Raw genomic sequence first — 18,039 nt, forward strand, 5'->3', positions numbered from 1 at the left:
GGGTATATGCCCAGTAGTGGGATTGCTGGGTCATATGGTAGTTCTATTTGTAGCTTTTTAAGGAACCTCCATACTGTTTTCCACAGTGGCTGTATCAATTTACATTCCCACCAGCAGTGTAAGAGGTTCCCTTTTCTCCACACCCTCTCCAGCATTTATTGTTTCTAGATTTTTTGATGATGGCCATTCTGACTGGTGTGAGATGATATCTCATTGTCGTTTTGATTTGCATTTCTCTAATGATTAGTGATGTTGAGCATTCTTTCATGTGTTTGTTGTCAGTCTGTATATCTTCTTTGGAGAAATGTCTATTTAGGTCTTCTGCCCATTTTTGGATTGGGTTGTTTGTTTTTTTGTTATTAAGCTGCATGAGCTGCTTGTAAATTTTGGAGATTAATCCTTTGTTAGTTGCTTCATTTGCAAATATTTTCTCCCATTCTGAGGGTTGTCTTTTTGTCTTCTTTATGGTTTCCTTTGCTGTGCAAAAGCTTTTAAGTTTCATTAGGTCCCATTTGTTTACTTTTGTTTTTATTTCCATTTCTCTAGGAGGTGGGTCAAAAAGGACCTTGCTGTGATTTATGTCATAGAGTGTTCTGCCTATGTTTTCCTCTAAGAGTTTGATAGTTTCTGGCCTTACATTTAGGTCTTTCATCCATTTTGAGCTTATTTTTGTGTATGGTGTTAGGGAGTGATCTAATCTCATACTTTTACATGTAGCTGTCCAGTTTTCCCAGCACCACTTATTGAATAGGCTGTCCTTTCTCCACTGTACATTCCTGCCTCCTTTGTCAAAGATAAGGTGACCATATGTGCGTGGGTTTATCTCTGGGCTTTCTATCCTGTTCCATTGATCTATCTTTCTGTTTTTGTGCCAGTACCATACTGTCTTGATTACTGTAGCTTTGTAGTATAGTCTGAAGTCAGGAAGCCTGATTCCTCCAGCTCCATTTTTCGTTCTCAAGATTGCTTTGGCTATTCGGGGTCTTTTGTGTTTCCATACAAATTGTGAAATTTTTTGTTCTAGTTCTGTGAAAAACGCCAGTGGTAGTTTCATAGGGATTGCATTGAATCTGTAGATTGCTTTGGGTAGTAGAGTCATTTTCACAATGTTGATTCTTCCAATCCAAGAACATGGTATATCTCTCCATCTATTTGTATCATTTTTAATTTCTTTCATCAGTGTCTTATAATTTTCTGCATACAGGTCTTTTGTCTCCTTAGGTAGGTTTATTCCTAGATATTTTATTCTTTTTGTTGCAATGGTAAATGGGAGTGTTTTCTTGATTTCACTTTCAGATTTTTCATCCTTAGTGTATAGGAATGCCAGAGATTTCTGTGCATTAATTTTGTATCCTGCTACTTTACCAAATTCATTGATTAGCTCTAGTAGTTTTCTGGTAGCATCTTTAGGATTCTCTATGTATAGGATCATGTCATCTGCAAACAGTGACAGCTTTACTTCTTCTTTTCCGATTTGGATTCCTTTTATTTCCTTTTCTTCTCTGATTGCTGTGGCTAAAACTTCCAAAACTATGTTGAATAAGAGTGGTGAGAGTGGGCAACCTTGTCTTGTTCCTGATCTTAGTGGAAATGCTTTCAGTTTTTCACCATTGAGGACGATGTTGGCTGTGGGTTTGTCATATATGGCCTTTATTATGTTGAGGAAAGTTCCCTCTATGCCTACTTTCTGCAGGGTTTTTATCATAAATGGGTGTTGAATTTTGTCAAAAGCTTTCTCTGCATCTATTGAGATGATCATATGGTTTTTCTCCTTCAATTTGTTAATATGATGTATCACATTGATTGATTTGCGTATATTGAAGAATCCTTGCATTCCTGGAATAAACCCCACTTGATCATGGTGTATGATCCGTTTAATGTGCTGTTGGATTCTGTTTGCTAGTATTTTGTTGAGGATCTTTGTATCTATGTTCATCAGTGATATTGGCCTGTAGTTTTCTTTCTTTGTGACATCCTTGTCTGCTAACCAATATTTTATTTTCTTCTTAAGAGTCCCCACGTGTTCCTTTTGGTACTTAGCTTGGCCTTTTAGAATTCTGACATTCTGTACATGACTCATCCACTGTATTTCATGTTAATTTATTGAGGTCAAGTATAGGGTCTTACTCATCCTGAAGTCCAGTTATCCCCTGTCACATCTAACTCTGTTCTTTTCTTCTCGTAGGACATCTGCAGATATTTATTTGAATTTTGTTGAATTGTTCTCATCAATAGTACATTAAAAGTTATACAGAAAGTGCTTTCTTATAAGGAAAACCATCTAAATAGATTTCTAGCTCTTTACTTTTTATAGCACTATTGTAGAGATTATAGATCTCCAGGTAATATTTTTTAGATTGAGTTCTTCATATCATCTTATTTTTACATATAATGATAAATCTGAATTTTCTCTATCAAAGCCCTGAGACTTCACTGGCTTGTAACTTAGCTTGTTGATTATGTGTTGTTGACTTTTCCATTTACAATGATGTTTGATCCTGGTAAGGATGGGGCTGGGTGGGAGGGTACATCTTAGGGCCATAAATTGGTTTTGTAGAGAACTAACATAAAGATCTAAAGTCTCATCATATTTCTGCAGAACTCATGAATCATTTTATTATAATTCCATTCATTCAGGGAGTATAAAACCATTTTCAAATTGTTATTCCTAATTTGTTCATCTTCTCTTCCTTAGTCTTAGTGAGAAGAGAGCAGGCTGAATGGAAGACAGTCATTATGACCACTGGGGCCACTAGGGTAGGCATCAGTCCCAGAGTTTTGTTTTCATCTCTCCGCTATTAATATTGGCTAATGTCTTGAGTGCTTACTTGGTGCAAATTACTTAGCCGACCATGGCAAATGGATTGTGTCATTTCATCCCCTGATAGTCATACAATTAATGTATGTATTATTATGATATCCGATAATGCATACATGGAACAGAGCCTCAGAAGTAGTTATTTGCTCACCAAAATATGGTAGATGTGGAATTTGTACTCAGGTCTGATAGACTCCTAAATCACTCCTAGTGATTTTTACCACGAAATTAAAGTTGTATACCTCTGGAGAGTAGATAGTTTCTAAAATTTCCTCAGCTCTAACGTTTTATAATTTTTGTCTGATGGCAAGCTTAACAGTTAAGATGGGTAGGAAGGAATGCCAGCCTGTTGAATGGAATTTCCCTGAAATGAGCCAGTTCACTCATTCATTCACTCAGCATGTATTGAATGTTTGCTCTGTGCAAAGGCATTTTAGGCATCACAGTGGAGTGAGCGCCCCTTCCATAGACTCTCCTGCAGCACTCAGAGAAGTCTTGGACTGGTTTGCCTGTTATGGAATGGGGCTTGGTGATAGAAGCCTGGTTTGTCCTCCACTGATAAAACTAAGACATACTCATATGAGTTTAGAGGCATCTTGAAGCCGTGGGATAGTAACACACATGAATCTTACCATTTTTACCTGGGATTAATGATATAAAGGCTTTGGATTTGGGTATGGAAATTGGGTGCAATTATGGGCGTGTTGGTTCTACATATATATGGACATCACGTGTCATCAGCCTGCAGCTACCTGCCATTCCTCACTACTCCTTCTTTTCACAAACCAAACAAGTACCTTCTTATCTCTCCTGTGGATAAGCTCTTGACAGTGGCACTAGGGCCTCCCTCAATAAGTACATCATTGGCTAAACCAGTGGTTTCTCAGATATGCTCATTGCACAACCCTTAAGGTGGATTGACATTCCACTGCCTAGAATAGAATATGGTGTTCTTTAGAAATCGGGGGGAAAAAATAGGCCACCAGATGTACTTTCTTTAATTTAAATTGTTTATATATATGAACAATTGTTATATATGTGTATGTATACTTGTTCATATATATGAATGATTTAAAATTGAAGAGATAGATATATATACACACACACATATATATGTATATTTAAATTTTGGCTTCTGTTAGCAAGTAGTAAATTACATTATTAGCAGATCCATACTGCAGGGAAATAACCAATCAGATTTCATTCAATAGCTTGCTTTTTTGTAGATTTATGGTTGTGATTTTATATCTGCAGGTATGTTTGCTGAAGAAAATATTTCTGCCACTTTACACAAAATTAAATTCATTTAATACCAATGCGGCATGTCTCAAATGTCTTAATACAGTTTTAATCTTTAATCGCATCAGAAGTATGAAATTAGAAACATACCCCAAAATCATTTGAAGATATAATTACTTTTATTTCCCTTATACTTTTGAGACTTTTGAAAAACAAGTATTTAGTTGTACTTATCTGTTTCTGTCTCTCTAAGGATAGCAAACACTGAAACACAATTCTTTTTAAAAGTCAATATTAAAAATATATTGTCCAAGATGATCAAAACTAAGGAAGTGGCAAAGAAATTCAAAAATTTAAACTTTCAAAGGGTGCTTTTTCTGTGAATGTGTAGTACTTGTTCTTCTGAAGGAATTAATCTTTTTAAAAATTTAATTAACTTATTTTTTATTGAAGTATACTTGGTTTACAGCGTTGTGTTAATTACTGCTGTACAGCAAAGTGACTCTGTTATACATATGTATATACATTCTTTTTCATATTCTTTTCCATTATGGTTTATCACAGGATATTGAATATAGTTCCCTGTGCTATATAGTAGGACCTTGTTGTTTAGCCAATCTATATATACCAGTTTGCATCTGCTAATCCCAAACTCCCAGTTCATCCCTCTCCCACCTGCTTCCCCCTTGGCAGCCACCAGTCTATTCTCTATGTCTCTGATTCTGTTTCATAGATAGGTTCATTTGTGTCATATTTTAGATTCCACATATAAGTGGTATCATGGTATTTGTCTTTCTCTTTCTGACTTACTTTGCTTAGTATGATAATCTCTAGCTGCATCCATGTTGCTGCTGCAAATGGCATTATTTCATTCTTTTTTTATGGCTGAGTAGTATTTCATTGTATATATGTACCACATCGTCTTTATCCATTCATCTGTTGATGGACGTTTAGGTTGTTTCCATGTCTTGGCTATTGTGAATATTGCTGCTGTGAAGATCAGGGTGAATGTGTCTTTTTGAATTATAGTTTGGTCTGGATATACACCCAGGAGTGGGATTGCTGGATCATATGGTAGGTCTATTTTTAGTTTTCTGAGGAACCTCTATAGTGTTTTCCACAGTGGCTGCACCAACTTACATTCCCACCAACAGTGTTGTAGGAGGGTTCCCTTTTCTCCACACCCTCTCCAGCATATGTTATTTGTAGACTTTTTAATGATGGCCATTCTGACTGGTGTGAGGTGGTACCTCATGGTAGTTTTGATTTGCATTTCTTTAATAATTGGCAGTGTTGAGCATCTTTTCATGTGCCTATCGGCCATCTGTATTTCTTCTTTGGAGAAATGTCTCTTTAAGTCTTCTGCCTATTTTTTTCATTGGGTTGTTTGCTTTTATTGTCATCAAGTTGTATGAGCTGTTTGTATATTTTGGAAATTAAGCCCTTGCTGGTCGCATCATTTGCAAATATTTTCTCCCATTCTGTAGGTTGTCTTTTCATTTTGTTTATGGTTTCCTTTGCTGTGCAAAAGCTTGTAAGTTTGATTCGGTCCCCTTTGTTTATTTTCATTTTTATGTCTATTGTCTTGGGGGACTGACCTAAGAAAACATTGGTATGATTTATGTCAGAGAATATTTTGCCTGTGTTCTCTTCTAGAAGTTTTATGGTGTCATGTCTTATGTTTAAGTCTTTAAGACATTTTGAGTTTATTTTCGTGTATGGTGAAAGGATGTGTTCTAACTTCACTGGTTTATATAAGGCTGTCCAACTTTACCAACACCACTTGCGGAAGAGACTGTCTCTTTCCCATTATATATTCTTGCCTCCTTTGTCAAAGATTAATTGTCAAAGATTAACTGAGGTGTGTGGGTTTATTTCTGGGCTCTGTATTCTGTTCCATTGATCCATATGTCTGTTTTTGTGCCAATACCACACTGTTTTGATTACTGTGACTTTGGAGTACTGTCTGAGTCTGGGGTGGCTATCCTCCAACGTTGTTCTTTTTCTTCAGGATTGCTTTGGCAATTCTGGGTCTTTTATGGTTCTGTATGAATTTTAGGATTATTTGTTCTAATTGCGTGAAAAATGTCATGGGTAATTTGATAGGGATCGCATTAAATCTGTAGATTGCTTTGGGTAGTATGAGCATTTTAACAATGTTAATTCCTCCAACCCAAGAACATGAGATGTCTTTCCATTTCTTTGAATCGTCTTCACTTTCCTTTATTAATGTCTTACAGTTCTCAGCGTATAAGTCTTTTGCCTTCTTGGTGAGGTTTATTCCTAAGTATTTTATTTTTGGGGTTGTGATTTTAAAAGGCATTGTTTTTTTACATTCCCTTTCCGATATTTCATTGTTGGTATAAAGAAATGCAACCAATTTCTGTATGTTAATCTTGTATTCTGCTACCTTGCTGAATTCGTTTATCAGTTGTAGTAGTTTTCATGTAGAGTCTTTAGGGTTTTCTCTATATAGTATCATATCATCTGCATCTAATGACAATTTTACCTCTTCCTGAAGGAATTAATCTTGAAGTTCTACTAAGACTTTTGGGATACCTGTTTTAATGAGCCACTACTTCCTGCCTGAGATTGCACTATGCACCAGAGATTCTAGAATTAGCATAATAAAACTAATAATGCAAACAACAGCAACAAATCTTCACAAACCTTCCTTGCAAGGAAGTAAAGTCCACTGGAAACACAGACAAGTGAAACACACATTCAAAATGGCAGTGATTCTCAAACATTTATGTGCTGAAAAATCATGACAAGCATGATACCCAGGGCAATTACTAGACCCCTTCTCCAGCTGGTCAGGTGTAAGGTCCTGTAACTCTATTTTTGGTGAATGCCTCCAGGAGAGTCTGAGACAGATGTTCTCAGTTGTCGTCAACCTTTAGTGTGCATCAGATTTGCCTGAGAATATTGTTAAAACACAGATTGCTGGGCTCCAGTGCCAGAGTTCTAACCAGTTCCCAGGTGTGGCTGATATTGCTGGCCCAGGGACCACATTTTGAGAACCACCTTTCAAAACTCTGCAGTATGCGGTTGTGTGTGTTGTGAATGAGACGGGCCCAGGGAACCAAAGGAGGGCAAAGGGACTCTGCCCTAAATTAGTCAAAGGTAACAATAGCAGCTAGAATTGATTGACCCAAGAAAAAATTATAAGAACTTTACCTGCATTTGCTCATTTAATCCTTTCAGTAAGGTACATAGGTGCTACTTAGTGTTCCTCTTTTACAGGGGTGTCCAGAGAAGGTAACTACTTTGCCCACATCCTAAACTGGTAAGTAACAGATTAAGAATTCAAGTCTAGGAAGTCTGATTCCAGAGCCCACACCTCTACCCTTTCTGCATGTAGAGAGGAGTAAAGGGTTGTCAGTGAAGCCTTCCTGGGGGCCCTGGCCTCTGAGTGTAGATGGAAGGATGAGTGGACATAAAGATCATTATTTGTGTGTGGTGGGGGTAGGGGAGGAAGTATGAGGGCTTCCAGAAGAGCCCACCCTCCCCATACATCTGCTATAAGCAAGTCTGATGATCAGGAGTCCGGAACATGAGTATGACTATGGGATACTGAGAAGGGTTCTAGAACCCTGAGGTTAGAATTCTGGATCAGTTAGTAGGTAACAGAAAGTGAATGAGTGATTTACCTTACTTTCCACGGGTAGCAGGAAGTTTGGAGATAGTCCCTCTAGCGTTAGTCCAGCTGCTGAAGGGCATCACCAGGGGACTGGGTTGCTTCGCTCTTCCAGCTTCCACATCTCTAGCACGTCCACATAGCTTCAAAGTGACCCCGGAATCTCCAATAGTGTTCCAACAATTTGGGCAGGAAGAAAGAAAAGGAAAAAAAAAAAAGAAATTAAGTAAGAAAAAAAAGGCAGTGTCTAACTCAGAGAGCAAATTTTTTACCTCAGATGGTCAGCAGACTTGCACTTAGATCTCATCAGCTCGGATTTTAAACTGGCCACCTTAGCCTTAAGGATAATAGGGTCTCCTAAACCAGGGCTCTGATAGTAAGGAATAAGGAGAGAGTGGTACTGATTAGCAGTGCCTGCTGTCCCAAACAAATATTATCCCCAAACTATTTTTTTCTATCCTATGTTTTACTTTAAAGAATGGAGGGGAAACATGATTTATCTGTAAATAGCCTTTTAGAAAGGGTACAATTATATAGTTATACAACCCCCTGGAGGGCTCCTTCTAAAATCTCTTTAAAAACTGTTCAAGGTTAAGGACATTTTTATCTCAATTTAGTAACTTGCAGTCGATTATCTTGGAATGACATCCTCTCTCTGCAGATGTTCTGTCAGGCTTTAGAAAATTCTAGAAGTGGACAGAGAAGTGTTATGGTACATGTATTTGCAATATGCACGTCTTTGAAATGAAATCCATTTAGGGACCAAAAGGCATTTCATGTCTTTGCTATACATTTTCACATATTTGCCTTTCCAGAATTCCTTTGAGCAAATCTGTTCGATGTAACCCATCCGTTTCTCCCATCTGAATTCTTTATTACTAAACATTCTTCAGTATGCTCTCACTCCCCTCTGTCAAAGGCGTTTCTCTGGGTCCTCACCCTTCTCACCTCATATGTGAATGCGTATCTTAAACTGAAGCAACAGTCTGCTATGACTTCTCCATAACTTGAAGAACACGTCTTTGTGGGAAAAAAAGTAGACTTACTAACTTAAAAGGTAGAATGCGCGCAATGTTTCTGAGAGTTAAAAACTAAGGTAAAAACATAAGCAAGGGAAAAAACTTACAGTGGATCCTTTTCAAAGACTTTATTTTACAGAGAAGGCAACTGAGGTTTAAAGAAAAAATGCGTTAGTTAAACACTAAATAATAAACCTTAAACCTCAGTGGAGCAACACATGGACAGTTCATTTCTCACTCACTCAGGAGTGTAGTATGGACTTTGGTGGTCTGAGGGTCAGTTTTCTGCTCAGTTATTCAGGGACCCACCACCTTCATCAAGTGGCTCTACGTTTGTCCTAAAAAGGAAAGGAGAGAGGAAGCTGCAAGCTACAATTATCAACTCGTTATCCTTCAGACATAAACTCTTCAGGTCACCTCTGGTCACATTCTTTGGGATAGAACCATACCCAGATGCAAGTGGAGATGGAGAATGTTGTTCCTATCTTGGTCCTAGTGATGCCTCTACAGGCTGGAGGAGCTAATTAAAGTGTAGTCAACAGCTCGTTGTTTCTGCCACAATGAGTGATTAGCCTAAGACTGGATTAATTATGTGTGTGTGTCACATATACATATAATACACACAAACATATATGTGTGTGTGTATATATACATTTTTTAGCATGAGTTGACACATGGGGCTTCTGCCGTATCAAAAGAGTACAAACTGCCTCTTGTTGCTTTCTCTTAATTGAAGTTGACTACTACTATTTATTTCCCTTCATTTTGCTACCACCCCCCCCCCGCCTTTCAGTATTATATGAAAATTCTGAAAGAAATAATTTCAAAGTTTCCAGTGCTTTTAAAGGTAATAGAATACTCAGACCTTAACAATTTTCTTGTGTGAAACTTTTGCCAGCCTAAAATAGTTAACTTATGAAAAGTAAATTTAGATTGATACAAAAGAGAAAATAAGCTGATATTTTTGTTTTTTTTTTTTACACAAATACCCTGAGCCAGGGTGGAAAATAAATGGAAAACTGGAGGAATTTAGATCCTTTTGTTGTAAATTTAAATATTTTTAATTGTAAAAATAATACAGGCTCATTGCAGAAACTCCGAAATTGAAAGGATTTAAAGAAAAAAGGAAAAATAACTCAAAATCCCATTTCTGATAAATCATCTCTGTAACATTTTTGAGGGTATCTTTGGAAACTTTTTTGTGACGGGGTGCATATAAATATAATGCAAGTATAAAATACCTTTAATTATTATATCAAACTACAAAACAGTTCTATAACATTTTTATTTAGTAATATAAGTATGATTACTCATCACCTAATAAAAATCTGCAGCATCATTTTTAATGGTTGAACAGCATTCTGTTATTTATTTAACCAGTCCCTACTGTTCAACATTTAGATTATTCCTGTTTTGCTTTGCTAAACAATGAGACAAGCATCGTTGTTCATATGTCTTTGAGCATTTGTTTATTTCCTTAGAATGGACTTCTAGAACTTGAATGGCTGGTTGTCAGTTCTGGTACATACTGACATATTGTCTTCCAGAGAGGTTACCGTGCTTTTTATTTCTACCAAGAATTTAACATCCAACGTGGTTTCTTACACACACTCATCAGTACCAGTATTATCAATATCAATACCAGTATTATCAAGTTTTTTAAAACTTTGTCATTCTAGTCAGTAAAATATGACACCTGAATTATTTTATTTGTATTTCTTTGATTAATAATAGCAAGGTTGAACATATTTTCATATCTTTATTGGCTGTTAATACTTTTTAGTTTGTGACTTTATGGCATCCATTTTTCATTGATGTATAACAACCTTTTATATATCAATGTGTTTATTTTGTTGTTTGTTGTCAATGCAATTTTTTTCTCTTCATTTATTAATTTTTATTTTGTGTGTGTTGAACTTCTTTAATACTGTCAAGTCTATTCAAAAACCCTTTAGTGAACACAACAAATGTGGAAAATCAGTCATTCTCCTGCATTTTGTAATCAATTTATTTCCTTTGGGCAGTATGGAAATGTAAGTTCTTATTTCATCTTATGGTTGGAAAGAATCTATTCCCTCGGAAAGGGAGTATAGTCTCCATGATGCAGTAATGGGAGATTTTATAGGGTAGGCAGGGTCTACAGAAGAAAAAACCCTAAATCACACTCCATTGGTGGTTGCCTTATTTATAAAAATGGCATTTGAGGTTGTGTGACTGCCATCAGGTAAGCAAAATTAGTTTTTAGCATGAAGTACTCCTATCAGCAAGAACAGCCTAGGATAGGCTAGCAGTAAGAAGTGAGGGGTTATGGGATTGGGGCATAGCCTCTGTTTCCTCCACTGCAGCTGGAAATTTAAACTCTGGGGCTCCTGCTTGATCCAATCAGCCCAGCTAGTATGTGTTGCCAGGTAGGGTGAATAGACTCAGAAGTACAAGAGCTCATCCTTGGTGCCCTCTGGAAATGAGCAGAGAATACTGTGTCAAGAAGAGGTGATCAGTCCATGGTCTGGAGACTTGGATCTCCTCACGTAGTCCTTAAAGTCAGGGTGAGACAAAATGCCAATACAAATTATATTGATGACAGTATCAATGAGGTGACATTGAGTCCTTTGACCCAACGTGTGTCTGCAGTGTGCCATCCATTAGTAAATGGGCAAAGCCATTTGACAGATCTATCTGATACAGTGAATGAATCTGACACTGACATTTTGAAAAACTGAAACTGTATCCATTTGTCAAGAACAGTGGCCATTTGTTCTGCTTTATTCCCCCTGGTAGAACTAGGTAACATTGCAGGCAGGCAGTAAGACGTTCCGGCATTTCACCCTGGAGTAGCCCCAAAACTGAAGAAGCTGTCTTATCAGTAGTTAGCTCCTTGTCACCAAGAATATTAAAGTAGATTTGTATGATTAGCAAATTAAAGAGACTGTAGTGCCTACCGCTACTGTATTCACTAAGGCACCCAAGTTATTCTAAAGAAATCCTCATAATACATTAGGACCGTTTTGAATATTTTTATTTGATTAGCCATAATCTTCTAGTTATAACATCCATCACCATTTTGACCACTGAAACTTGGCCTTCTTTTCTTACAGCCTAGCCCTGTGGTCTTGGGCTAATCACTAACCTGCTTAGATACAATTTTCTTCTCTGTGAAATAGAAACAATATTATATGCTTTGAAGGACTGCAGGGAGATGAGCTGTAATGTTTATCAAGTGCCTGGTAAGTAGCCTGGCCCATAATAAATACTTGGCTAATTGTAGATGTTAGTTTCATTTTTAATTTTATTTCCAAACATTGCTCTTTACTTTTGGAACTCTAAAATTTGAGAGTGGAGGACTTGTTGTTTGGTTTCCTCCAACACTCTCTGTATATTCTGTACTTCTATCCCTACATCATTTATATTAATGGAATAAATGATCTTTGGTCTGGTGATTCCAAGGTGACGAGCAGCTAAGTGGAGGTTCAGTGTACACCTGGAAGTATGGATTTTCATGCCCAGTGCAAATGTGGGAAAGGCATTATTCCCACATTATAAAGGGGGTAAAGACCTCCAACTTGAGGAGACTCTGGGTTGAGAGATGAGAGATTTACAGGTACTGTGTTTATCGTACAGGATACCACAGGGGCTTTTATGTTCTGTAGCAAGAATTTGCACCTTATACCCTTGTAGTTGGAAGTAAAGCATACCACATAACTAATATCTAGTAAGCATTAGAGTTAGAATAAATACCATTTATTTAACGTTTCCTTTGTGTTAAGCATTTTACAGTTACAACATATGGATGGATACTATATTGTAATGGTTAAGAGTGTAGTTTTTTGAGCTGGATAATCCTGGATTGGAGTCTCATCTTTATTACCTCTTTTGTTTTCTGTTTTATTGAGGTATAATTGACAAAATTGTAAGATAGTTAAAGAGTATATCATGATGATTTGATATACATATGCATTGTAAAAGGATCCTTCCCATCACGTTAATTAATACATCTAACAGCTCATGACACCTTTTTCCTTTTTTTCTTTTTTTGGTGAGAACACTTAAGTTCTATTCTCTCAGAAAATGTTAGTTATACAATACAGTATTATTGACTGTAGTAACTATGTTATACAGTAGATCCTCAGACCTTATTCATCCTGCAGCTGAAAGTTTGTACCCTTTTACCAGTCTTCCCCTCTTTTCCCCACCCACACCCCAGCCCCTGGCAACCAGTTTTCTACTCTGTTTCTATGAGTGTGGCTTTTTTTCTTTTTAGATTCCATATATAAATGATATCATTTGTATTTATCCTGTCTGGCTTATTTCATCAGCATAATGCACTCCTGTTTCATCTATATTGTCACAAATGAAAGGATCTCCTTCATTTTTTTAAGGCTGAATAATATTCCATTACCTCTTAAATGAGTGACTTTTGGTATATTGTTTACACCTTCTAAGCCTCAGGGTTTCTTTTCTTCTGTAAAAATATATATATATATATATATATATACTAACAGGTTATTTTCTGATATGTGGAATGTTTGTTGAATCAACAAATAATTAGCTGAGATCATAAATGTGACACTTAGCACTGTATTAACATTTATTAATACTCTCCCTGTTAATTTCTACAGTAAATTGTATAATAAGTAACAATAATAATAGTACTAGTAGTAGTTTTAGAAAATGCATAGGATGTGCCAGGCATCATATACTGTACTACCCTCCTTCATGTGTACCGCAAGTTACATGTGGATATCATCTTCCACGTTGTTTCCTTTAGAGAAAATTGAAGCTCAGCAAGATTGAGTAGCTTGCTCCAGATGTGAACTCAGGTCTGAATCACTCCACATATAGGTTCTTAATGACTCCATGTCTTTAATTCCACGTCTGCATTTGTTTGTTGTTGTTGTTTTTAACTTTTCAAGCATCTGATCTGAAATTCCTTTCTCTTTGGGGAATTTTCCACTTTGTGGGTCTTGGTGAGAAACAGAGCCTTCCTCTCGTTATACAAGCTGAACATGTCAGATACACTGTTTACTCACATGCTCAGTCTCCCCTACAGATGGAAAACAGTCGGGCGACCTCGGGTTGGCCAACTGCATCCCTCTCTTGGATTTTGAATGACAAATAAATGATGTAAAGAAGCAAGGCCAGCAGTGCTGGGTCAATCTCCTATTTCCTGTTCCTGCTTGGTAGCAAGGCCAGCTAGGACTTATAACATCACTTTGGCCTGATCCTATAATTGCTATAGCATAGCCTTGGCTTTCGGTTGTTTAGTCTGCTTGTAGTTACTGAGACCTAACCATAAACTTCCAAAAGTTTCCTTTTCTGCTCAAATTAGCCGTATCTGGTTCCTGATGATTACAAATAAGACCTTTCCTGATATACAATGGTGACCTACTTATCCAGGCAGATGTAACATCGTCCTGGCAGGGACAGAGGGCAGGCAAGTTCCTTGAACAGCTGAACAAGAAGAAAAAGACCTAAGAAGGAAGAATTGAAGCCAGTTCTGCTTGTGTTATAATTCTACCCGCAGCTGCCTTTGTTTCACAGAGAACATGCTAAGGACCATGTCCCTTCCCCTGTAACAGACGAGCAAAGTAGACCCAGGCCTTCCAACCCAGAGACCAGCTGAGCTGTACCGTGGACAATCTAGGATGTGAAAGACTTCACCCAATGTCTTTGTCACTTGACACATTGTTCCTCTCTTTGGGAAGTAGCTTCTTTGTGTGACAAGAATATGCTAAACCAACACTTAAGTGGACAGAGGTGAAAGATGCCAAAATTAGCTACAGAAAAAAAGGCGTAAAGACTTGTATTTTCTGTTATTTGAAGGTGTTAAGACCCCACATAGAATATGAGTCCTTTAAAGGAAAGTTGTGAATGGCCCAGGGAATGTTGAATTTCCATGTGGCAATATGTTCTTGATCGGTCATGATGATGATGATGGTAGCATCAGTAGCATTTATCAGTGTTTCCTGGGTGAGAGGCACTTTATCCTAATGACCTTTTATCCCCATGACAACCCTGTGAAGTAGGAAATACTGTTTCAGCATCTTCAGGGTTTTTCTTTTTTTTATCAGGAATTTACCCTAGATCACAGTTGGGTGGTAGAACGACCAGAACTGGACACTAGCCTTTCCTGAATTCCCAGAGTGTGATCTTAGCAGTTGTATTGCCTGATGCAGAGCCATGTAAATGTTGCCAAAGCAATGAAACGTGTACCTATTTCTAACAGATTCTAACTCAGAAGCTCTGGGGTTAAGTGCAGAGCAGTTGAGTGTGATTGTCTTTACAGACAGTAGATAACTTAAGAGAAGTTGTTTAAAAGTATATTTGCATATTGCACTGCACTGTCATATCTGTGATTGGCTAGCTATTGAGTAACTAACACAAATCCCAATCCCAACTCTAATCTCATTCATCTCTTGTATGATATTTGACCTAACTGAGGCAGGTTTTTTTTTGTTCTTTCCCACAAACGCACATCGAACATCCAAAACATGCTTACCATTTGTGAGCATATTCTCTTAGTTATTTAGGAGTTGAGTAAGAGTGAGAGAGAAGGGCTTCCCTGGTGGCGCAGTGGTTGAGTGTTCTGCCTGCCGATGCAGGGGACGCGGGTTCGTGCCCCAGTCCAGGAAGATCCCACATGCCGCGGAGCGGCTGGGCCCGTGAGTCATGGCCACTGAGCTTGCGCGTCCGGAGCCTGTGCTCCGCAACGGGAGAGGCCACAACAGTGAGAGGCCCACGTACCGCAATAAAAAAAAAAAAAAAGAGTGAGAGAGAAAAAGACACATAAATATGAAATACGGTCATCATTTTTTTAATATCCTTTATGTTGTTAATCCCTCTTAGCATTTACTGCCATTCACTCATTTGTATTATTTGGAGTATAGCAGTTTATTCACACAGCATTTTTACATATGGCTTATCATTTGTATTCTATTTTAATAACACTAATAATTATAGACTATTGACAAACTCATCAGACCCTACATGTTCATTTCAAAATCATGAAAATAAGGTGGAAAATGAGGTGTAAAGTGGAAAATCTATGTGTATGTTTTCATTGGTGGAATGAGGAGCTACCTGAATATCACTCCTTTAGCTTTTCCTTCAAATGGTGCACTTTTTCCTCCATGCATAGGAGTCACTTCCATGAGGTAAACAGTAGTCTTGAGGGCAAACCTCAGAAGTAGAAACAGGAGAACTTTTCAGTTATGGTAAAATCAAACATATTTTTCTTCAGTAGTGAAAAAAAATTCTTCGTGAGAAGTTCAACCACCATGAGTTCCATGGTGAAAAACTTTCCCCTTATAGATGAAACTTCCCCCAGAATTCTGAGAAATGTCGGTAGTAGAGAGGGGTGTTGCATACACCTGTTTCATTTCCCTCTGACTTTTCCTTCTCCTTTGTCTTCTTTGTAACAGGAGTGGAAAAGGAAGACCTCTCTTCCTGTGTTTCTGCCCTATGCTCTTAAGCCAGAAAAGGTACCAACATCACTGACCTGACCTTGTCTCAGGTATCTATCAGGATCTTCTAGAATCATTCTAGTGAAAGGTAACTAGACGTCCAAAGGACTCAAAAGATACACTATAACCTTTGTATACTTTATATACCTGGTGAAACAAAAATGTCACCTGAGTGGTCCCCTTCCCTAGAAATACCAGTATGTTTTTCCAGTGCATGGCAGAACTTTGCAGGTAAAACTGGGATAAAGGTGAAGAACAGTCTTAAAATTCTAGTCCTTGAACAGCACCTAACACACAACAGGTTTTCAATAATCTTAGCAACAGTATTCACAAATAATGACCATCAGCGTAACTGCTCTTTTGTGCCAAAATATATTACCATATTACTTTTTTTCCTTCAGCTTTACAACTTGGGTTCTATTATTGTTTCCATTTTATAGATTAGGAAAGTGAGGCTCAGAGATGCTAAGTCACTTGGGCAAGGTCACAGAGCTTGTAGGAGATAAACCTGCACCCTTACTGTTGGATCCTACAAACCAGACCATAATTTAAGTCCTTCAAAATATACCTCAGAACATTTGAGTAAATTAATGAATAAATCCTCCTAGTCAGACTGACCAGATCATTATATTAGGTTCAGCTATAAGTGGAGGAAAGTCATAATCATAGTTGGACAATTAATACAGTAATTTACTTGTTTTGAATTTTCTAAATGACGTTTAGCTGCTAATTTCATGATGATAACCATCGAATAAAAACAGGTATATTTTGATGTTTGGAATAAGATCTCCTATTGAGTAAAATACATATTGATTCCTAGACCTATATGATGTGAGTAACAGATGACATTGAGATGCCATCTAGAAGTACGCCTGTGCAGTTCATCATGTCAACCCAGCTAATAATTTTAGAATCTTCAGAGTGAATAATATATGCAGCCATAAAGCATATTTCTAATCAATGCAAATAATATTTTTCCTATGCTAAACCCAGAGTTAAGTTATAACACGCATCATAAGATTAATGGGCCATTTTTTCTTCATCACTTTGCTAAATTACTTAGTCTGGAAACCATTCAGAAGGTTGCGAATTGGAGCTGAGCAGTAGTAGTGAGACTGTGCCTCTGATGATGAAACTGTTTCCACCCCGACCCCTACCGCTCCCTTCTTGGGAAAGAAGGCAACATTTCTCCTAGAAAAAGTCACAGGTTTATAAGCTTGCTTGAATAATACGTTTGGAGGAATAGTGTGTCTTTTAAGCAGAGCCTATCTCAGCATATAAAATAATTTTTACCTACCATTTAATGAAATTAACACTCGCTTTGAGGCTAGGTCTTTTGCCATTTGACTCCTGGATCACGTCTATGGATATATTTTTTTCTTGAGACGAAGTGTGAACCCAATATAGTGTCCATCATTCGGTGTATCTAGCTGATGTACATCATCTGAAGCACAAGCTCCCTGAGGCCAGGCACTTTATCTGCTCTATCAGTGTAGCCCTGATGCCTAGTGTCTAGCTTTTGGAGATTCTTAATAAACATTTGTACTGAATAAGGTATGTATATGGTGAGCAAAAGTTGGCTTCCCATTTTACAGTCAAGAGTATCCCACTCATGTTCTGTGAACACTGGACAGCAGAATCTTACTATGTTATTTTTCTGTTCCCTTTGCAAGTTTCCTGAAAGGGCATTCCTGTCCTTAGAATGTCCATCTCCTCCCATCTTCCTGGAGAATAACTCTTCTTTCTTAAATACTTAGCCCCATTATTGACTCTTTAAGATTGAATGTATTACCTCCTTACAAACAGGAAAATGCAGTGCTTTTTTTTTTGACATTTATCACCAGAAAATTATTCTAACACGTG

The 18,039-nt window shown here is 37.5% G+C and overlaps 1 long non-coding RNA gene across 1 annotated transcript; it reads left to right on the forward strand.

The window, feature by feature from the left end:
- Positions 1-2,185: 2,185 nt before the first annotated feature.
- On the forward strand, positions 2,186-16,237 carry LOC132597049 (uncharacterized). Its single transcript, XR_009563326.1, has 5 exons — positions 2,186-2,234; positions 2,702-2,757; positions 7,304-7,346; positions 11,812-11,940; positions 16,135-16,237. It is a non-coding gene; the product is annotated as an uncharacterized lncRNA (long non-coding RNA).
- The last annotated feature ends 1,802 nt before the right edge of the window (positions 16,238-18,039 follow it).

The sequence above is a fragment of the Globicephala melas genome, chromosome 3 (genome assembly GCF_963455315.2).
Source record: "Globicephala melas chromosome 3, mGloMel1.2, whole genome shotgun sequence".
Taxonomy (NCBI): Eukaryota; Metazoa; Chordata; class Mammalia; order Artiodactyla; family Delphinidae; genus Globicephala; species Globicephala melas.